Genomic DNA, 6820 nt, shown 5'->3' on the forward strand with positions numbered 1-6820 from the left:
GAGAGATAAATCTGCCTGAAATGGGGAAAAAGCTAATCCTATTCCCCCTGAAATTAGGGAGGAGCAATGAGAAAATAAGAGAAAAAAAACATATCTATTTGAAAAATGAGTTAAAAGGGGCGAAGCAGCAAGAACTCTATACAAAACACAAGGTGGACACAGTTAAATTGACACCAGTTGTGTGTAGCACTATTAGAATATAATGTGTGAAAGCATTCGATATGGACAAGAAGACTGCTATTAACAAGGAAATGCTGTAGCAATATGCATGTGCCCATATAAACACACACATTTTTCTGTAATTAAGAACACAAAGCAATGGTAAACCATTTATTCCACAAGTATTTGATGAGTACAATCTAAATGCCAGGCACATTTTTGAATGTTTTGTATTTGTTCACAAAATGACCTAATTTCCAAAATTCATGCCATAGGGTAAGATAAAATTTCAGCAGATGGAGTGCGGCTGCACTTGAAACTGCACCCGGGTTGAGTTTGAGAATGACTCCTAAGTCTTAACTGGCCACATGTGTGACACATTTTGTTTCTTTTCTGATATTAAAAAGCCAACATGTTCAATACCTGAAGTAAATTAATAATCTCCTTTAAAGATACAGATATTTGGCAGAAATGCAAGACAACTTTTACAAAGAAGAGCGGTGAAGCTAGTATTTGCATATTGCGGCCCCTACAATTATTGAATAAAGGAGGTTTGAAGACTTTTGAAAGACACTAGGAAAAAAAAGCAGATGAGCAATACACTAGAGCCTGAGTCCCTGACCTGTTACCAAACACCTTGGGCCTTGTCCCTGATGGCCATGCTGTTGCTCCTCATTATTATGAGGAGAAGGTTTTGAGATCAAGGTAAAAGGAGGTTTATTGCTTTGCCAGCAAAGGGGAAACACAGGGGACTCCTGTGCCAGAAGATTTGATCCTGCCCATCAGGGAAAACAGAGGGTTTTTAAGGAGACTATTCAAAGGCTCCACTCCAGGTTTGCCCTGACCAGGGGTTCCCAGGAGCATCCTGATGGTGTGTTAGGATTAACTAGTTTATCTGGGAGATCATCACTTCCTAGTTCTTCTGGTGAATTCTCCTTCCTGTGAAGAACAGATAACTCAAGGCAATCTTGTTCCCTGCCCCCAGGTTAGGGAGGGAGAAAGGGAGAAGGGGAAAAGAAAAACATTTCCCTTTTAAAATAAGCAGCCAGGGTTATATTCAAAAGGTAAAGTGGACCACTCTTACAACCCCAGTGCTTTCACCAATCAACTTCACCATCCAAATTGAATTGTCAAGTGTGTTTATGTCCAGCTGAATATTTGTGGAAAAAAAATAGTTCTCTTTTTCATCAGGTCTTGACCCACAAACTGTCAAGTTCCTTAGACAGACTAAGCGCCTGGGTCCTAGGTCCACTTAGGGTTCATATGACCACTCTTTATGCAGTCAGTACCCTTATGACTGCATTGACTGCCTAGGAGATAATAGAATGAGAATCCTAGAAATGAGTGGAACTAGAACCACTCCTCATTTGCCTTTTGGCCTTTGATGTTCCCAGAGCGAGTTTTTGAACTGGGCACGATATTTGTTGGTAAAAGGCAGTTGTGGTTGTTTTTTCCCCAAACCCATCTCCAACTCTCTCCTTGTTTTCCCCACCCCCCTGTCCTTGCCTAGCCCTCACCTATCCTAAACTTTCCAGTGACACCGAGACCCACCGATCATCAACTTGGGTCAAACCATGCACCCCTCGCATGGAGCTAGACGGGCAGAAGACACCTCCCAGACCGGGCACTCTGGAGCACAGTGCCAAAAATCCACAGCTTCCTCTGCAGGTGAACAGCCTCGCATTGGAGATTATAGACTAGTGAAAACCCTCGGCAAGGGGACCTTCGCCAAAGTCATGCTGGCCCGTCACATCGTCACAGATAAAGAAGTGGCAATCAAGATCATCGATAAGAGACATCTGAAGCCACAAGTCCTCGAAAAGATGTACAGAGAGGTGAGAATCCTCAAGATGTTAGACCACCCACACATCCTGAAGCTCTATGAAGCTCTGGACTGCGAAAAAGCACTCTGTTTGGTCCTGGAGTACGCCAGTGGAGGGGGAGTTTTGGACTATCTGGCCAAAAAAGGAAGACTGCAGGAAGAGGAGGCAAGATGTATATTCCGGCAGATCGTGTCTGCAGTCCAATATTGTCACCAAAAGCAGGTCGCCCACCGAGACCTGAAGGCGGAGAATCTGTTATTAGACGCACAGATGAACATCAAGCTAGCCGATTTTGGACTCAGCAACGAGTTTACACTTGGGTGTAAACTCGACACGTTTTGCGGCAGTCCGCCCTATGCAGCTCCAGAGCTCTTCCAGCAAATAGAGTATGATGGTCCAGAAGTGGATGTGTGGAGTCTTGGCGTGGTTCTGTACACCCTAGTCACCGGGTCGCTTCCTTTTTTTGGGCGCAATGTGAGAGAACTTAGAGACAGAGTGCTACAAGGTACATACCAAATCCCTCTGTACATGTCAACAGAATGTGAAAATCTGCTGAAACGCTTGCTGGTGCTCAATCCAACTAAGCGAAGCACCCTGGCCGAAATTATGGGAGACAGGTGGATCAACAGAGGCCATGATGTCCTCCAACCCTTTGTTGGTCCAGAGGTGGCCATCTCCCATAGAAACATCTCGTTGGCTAAGGTGCAGCCAAGCAGGGGCCTCAGAAAGAGCACCAGCTGGCCTCCTCACCGCAAAGTGCAGCGAAGCGTTTCCACTCAGAAGCAGACACAGTCCCTGCACCATGCTGGAACTGGGCCATATCTGACCAGCACTGCCCAGAGTCACCTCAGAGAACATCCAATGGCCTCCCAGAAATCCGGCGGCAGTGCTGTGGGAGGAAAGGGAATTTCTCCAGCCAGGCCCATACCTGGGATCACCACCAGTCCCAAGGAGCTGGAGACTCCTGAGTTCAAGAAAATGCCTGCTGCCTACAAGAGCAGCACACCATCTGGAGGGAGGACACTGTGGAGTAAGTACATTTGCCGCAAAACATCCAAAGCAGACACACATTCAGTGAGCCGGAATGGCCAGAACAACAGCACCTTCCCTCCTCAGAGCCCTCCAGAGACTTCAACCCACAGTGTCCCAAGTACCTCCACCCGGGGCTGCATCTGCTTCCCCAGAGCCAGTGCCCTTCGTCGAATGTTCCACCGCCAGCCCCGGGAATGCCAAACTGCAACACGCGAAGGTCCTCTTGCTTCATCCAGCTGCTTCCATCCAGCTGAAGAATTGCCCCAGACTCAAAGAGGCACCACTGGGGTTTTTACATCTAAAATCATAAGAAGGCCTCCAGCTGAGTCTGAGAAGACCCCGAGATATAAGGGCTCAAGTCATCATGTCCCTACTGAGCAGAGAAAGGAGAACCATCAAGCAAAACCTCGCTCCCTGCACTTCACCTGGAGAATGAAAATCACCAGTGCCATGGATCCTAGTGACATCATGAGGGAAATCCGCAAGGTGCTAGATGCCAACAACTGCCAATACATGCAGAAGACGCCCTTTCTGCTCTTCTGCATGCATGGAGATGGGTACACCCAGAAAGTGGTGCAGTGGGAGATGGAAGTGTGTCAACTTCCCAGAGTATCTCTCAACGGGGTCCGCTTCAAGCCGGTTTCAGAGAAATCAAAGGCCTACAAAAACCTGGCTTCCAAAATTGCCTGTGAGCTCCAACTGGAACCCAGTCATTAGAACCAAAATGAAGCAGCAACTTGAAGTCTTTTCCTCAACACTGATGGACATATAGAATAACATTTAGGCAATTTTGGGGAGCAGTGACTAAATTAGGGTTTTCTTTAATTGTCCCAGGAGGTGATGCCCCTCCTGGGAATTCTTGATGCAAGGCGCTGGTCAAGACTGCCCAGTTACTTGGGTTAAGGCCTGTTCCACATAGGGAGGTATTCAGTTCTTGAACTTGTGGTTCAGGTGGCAGGGCTCAGCGGTGGAACGTTATGGGCACAAGCTGCTACTCATAATTGGACTGGTCATACATATGACATTGGTTTTGATGGCTTTGTCCAAATTTTCTCACACACACAAAAGAAAACCTTTTAAGGATAAAACTTGTGTAACAAACGTGTTGAGCTGGCTCCTGACGGTTGCACTCTACCAGGGTGTAATGGACACCAAGTTCCAGCTTTTTCACCCCTTGGATTTCTGTCTTTTCTCATCCCCAATGGCCCCTCATCTGGTTTCCTCAATCAACCACCCTGCAGGTGGCAGGAGATGGGACCCAAACAGGCTATTACACTGTGGAGTGCAATGACCACAAGCCATCTCAGTGTGATCAATGAAAGGGGTTTTGGGAGAAAGTTTGTGCAAAGCAAGCCAAACCAGGGTCATAAATAGGGGCAACCCGATTATGATGACCAGCTTGCTCTGATAAACTTCAAACTCCCACACCTGGCATCCAAACCTCATGGTCAAGAAGTGAAGAACCCCATGAGTGTCACAGAACCTCTGTTTGAACAGATGGTTCCCATAGCAACTGGGACGTCTCAAGGGGTGCTATCCCACTGAGAGTTCCCAAGACAGCCTTTGTCTTTGTCACAGAACATTTCAAAAACACTAATCCGCTGCTTCAGACAGGCATTGTCATTTCCATCTTCCATCTTCTACATCATGACCTGAAAATCTGAGGTGAAGAACACCACACCTGGGAGTGGAAGCGGGTCTTCACTATGAATGCCCTAAAGTCATGGGACGCTGAAAAAGAAATGAAAAAAAAAGAGAGAAAGCGGCATTTGAGACATGCCAATTCCTAACAGTACAGTGCTCCATCAATGGCTTTCATTTCAGAGGTACTCCACCTCTCCTTACATGCTCTCCATTGAATGATCCCAAGACAGCCTTTGCCTCTGTCACAGACCTGTAAAGAACCCTAATGCAGTTGCTGCCTCAGACAGTCATTGTCATTTCCATCTTCCATCGTCTACATCATGACAGTAAAATCTGAGGGAAAGAACACCACGACTGGGAGGGGAAGCTGCAGTTTCCTATGAATGCCCTAAAATCAAGGGACACCAGAAAAGTAAGAAAAAAAGAGCCATTTAAGACCTGCAAATTCCTAACACTACAGTGATGCACTAAAGGCTTCCATTTCAGTGGTAATCCATTTCTCCTAACAGATTCTCCATTGAATGTTTCCAAGACAGCCATCGCATCTGTCAGATCATTCAAGAACCCTAATCCAGTTGCTGCTTCACACTAGCATTGTTGTTTCCATCTTCCATCTTGTACATCCTGACAGAGAAATCTGAAAACAAAACAAAAAAAGAACACCACGACTGGGAGTGGAAACTGCGTCTACTATGAAAGACCTAAATTCATGGAACCCTGAAACAGAAAGATGCACTTGAGACCTGCAAAGACTTAACAGTTCAGTGCTCCATTAAGGGGTTTCAGTTCAGAGGTAATGCATCTCTATCACGTGCTCTCCATTGAATGTGCCCAAGACAGCCATTGCCTCTGTCACAGAACCTTTCAACAAGCCTAATCCAGTTGCTGCTTCATATAGCCATTGTTGTTTTCATCTTCCATCTTCTACATCATGACAGTAAAATCTGAGAAAAAGACTGCCAGGCATGGGAGTGGAAACTGGCCTGTACTACGAATTCCCTAAAGTCATGGGACACCAAAAAAGAAAGAAAGGTAGACCCATTTGAGACCTGCAAATTCCTAACAATATAGTGATCCATCAATGGCTTTCAGTTCACAGGTAATCCATCTCTCCTAACATGCTCTCCATTTAATGTGCCCAAGACAGCCATTGCCTCTGTCACAGAACATTTCAAGAACCCTAATCCAGTTGCTGCTTCAGACAGGCATTGTTGTTTCCATCTTCCATCTTCTACATCATGACCTGAAGTTCTCAGGTAAAAAACACCTGGCCCGGAGTGGAAGCTGGCCTTACTATGAAAGACCTAAAAGTCATGGGATCCTGAAAAAGAAAGAATGACCCATTTGAGACCTGAAAATTCCTAACAGTTCAGTGCTCCATCAAGGCCTTTCAGTTTAGAGGTTATATGTCTCTTCTAACATGCTTTCCACTTCATGTTTTCAAGATAGTCATTGCCTCTGTCACAGAAGATTTCAAGAACATTAACATAGCTGCTGCTGAAAACAGTCATTGTCATTTCCATCTTTCATCTTCTACAGCATGACAGTAAATTTGGGGGAAAATACTCCAAATCTAGGAGTGCATGCTGGCCTGTACTCTGAATGCCCTGAAGTCATGGAACCCCCAGAAGAAAGAAAGAACCATTGGAGACCTGCCAATTCCTAACAGTTCACTGCACCTTCATTGGCTGTCACTTCTGAGGTCATACATCTCTACTAACATGCTCTTCATTTAATGTTCCCAAGCAACCATTGACTGTCACAGAAATTCTCAGAACCCTAATCCAGTTGCTGGTCCACACAGGCATTGTCGCTTCCTTCTTCCATCTTCTACATCATGACAGTGAAATCTGAGGAAAAGAACACCAAGACTGGGAGTGGAAGCTGGCCTGTACTGGGAATGCCCTAAACTCATGGGCCCTGAGAAAGAGTGAAGGACCCCTGTAAGACATACAATTCCCAACAGTCCATTGCTGCAAAAATGGCTTTCAGTTCAGAGGTAATCCATCTCTCCTAACATGGTCCCCATTTAATGTGCCCAAGACAGCCATTGCCTCTGTCACAGAACATTTCAAGAACCCTAATCCAGTTGCTGCTTCAGAAGTCATTGTGTGGATTCCGCCTTCCATCTTCTACATCATGATTGTAAAATCTGATGAAAA

The 6820-nt window shown here is 45.7% G+C and overlaps 1 pseudogene; it reads left to right on the top strand.

The window, feature by feature from the left end:
* Positions 1 to 1733: 1733 nt before the first annotated feature.
* On the top strand, positions 1734 to 3731 carry LOC144256427 (MAP/microtubule affinity-regulating kinase 3 pseudogene; annotated as a pseudogene).
* Positions 3732 to 6820: the final 3089 nt, after the last annotated feature.

Source organism: Urocitellus parryii, chromosome 8 (genome assembly GCF_045843805.1).
Source record: "Urocitellus parryii isolate mUroPar1 chromosome 8, mUroPar1.hap1, whole genome shotgun sequence".
Taxonomy (NCBI): Eukaryota; Metazoa; Chordata; class Mammalia; order Rodentia; family Sciuridae; genus Urocitellus; species Urocitellus parryii.